The following is a 1,339-nucleotide window of genomic DNA, read 5'->3' as shown; positions in this document are numbered from 1 at the left end:
CTCCACATGCTTAGAAATGGATTCCTTTAGGACCTGCTCCATGACTTTTGCAGCAACCGAGGTGAGTCTGACCAGTCTGTAGTTCCCTGGATCCTCCTTCTTTCCTTTCTTAAAGATGGGCACTCTATTTGCCCTTTTCCAATCATCCAGGACCTCTTCTGAGTGCCATGAGTTTTCAAAGATGATGGACAGTGGCTCTGCAATCTCATCAGCCAACTCCCTCAGCACCCTTGGGTACATCCCATCCAGCCCCATGGACTTGTACACATCCAGCTTTTCTAAATAGTCCCATACCTGTTCATTTGCTCATCTCATCCCCAAACTGTGCTTCCAGGTGCAGTAGTCTGGGAGCTGACCTTCCCTGTGAAGACTGAGTGAAAAAGGCATTGCATACTTCAAACTTTTCTGCATCCTCTGTCACCAAGTTGCCTCCCCCAGTAAAGGACCTTAGGGAAGAAGAACTTTCCCTGTTCTTCCTCTTGTTGATAACATACTTGTAGAAACCATTGTTATTCTTCATGTCCCTTGCTAGCTGCAACTCCAATTGCACTTTGACCTTCCTGATTTCATCCCTGCATGCCTGAGCAATACTCTTATCCTCCTCCCTAGTTGTTTGTCCAAGTTTCTACTTCTTATAAGCTTCCTTTTTGAGTTGTAGCTCACTGAAGAGTTCTCTGCTAAGCCAAGCTAGTGTTCTGCCATACTTGGTAGTCTTCCTGGTCATTGAGATGGTTTGTTCAGTAAGTTTTCTTTAAAGTACAGCTCTTCTGGATTCCTTTCCCTCTCAGATTGGCCTCCCAAGGGATCCTTTCCATCAGTCCCCTGAGTGAGTTAAAGTCTGCTTTTCTGAAGTTCAGGGTCCCTACTCTGCTACACTCCTTCCATCTTTTCCTCGGGGATAATGGGCCAGACTGTATTACACCTATTAGGTATGCAAGTGCATTTAGGTCTCTAACCGCTATTCTATTCTACCTTAGTCATGTCCCTAAAAACAGTTAGGGATAAGGTGGGTAGGTCCCCCAGCTTGCTGCTTTTTTTTGTCAATGTTAAGGTATAATGATTATGTATTACAAAAGTAGGGGCATAAATGTGTTTTCAGGACTTGACCATCATGGAATAGAAACTAAGTTAGGCATCTAATAGGTAGGTTATAATTTAGGCTTACCCACTAGGCTAAAAAGCCATGCTCTTTTACTCTGTCCTAATGAATATTTTTGCAAAATGAAGCTGCTCCAGAAGGAGGAGTGGAAAGTGCCCTTACTCTAGCCTACTGTCTTCTGGTTTTAGGGCACCCTGTAGGGATCACAGAAACATCAGTTGAATTTCCACAGGCACTTGA

This window comes from Alligator mississippiensis, chromosome 3 (genome assembly GCF_030867095.1).
Source record: "Alligator mississippiensis isolate rAllMis1 chromosome 3, rAllMis1, whole genome shotgun sequence".
NCBI classification, from domain to species: domain Eukaryota; kingdom Metazoa; phylum Chordata; order Crocodylia; family Alligatoridae; genus Alligator; species Alligator mississippiensis.
Note: the sequence above shows the minus strand (reverse complement) of the source record.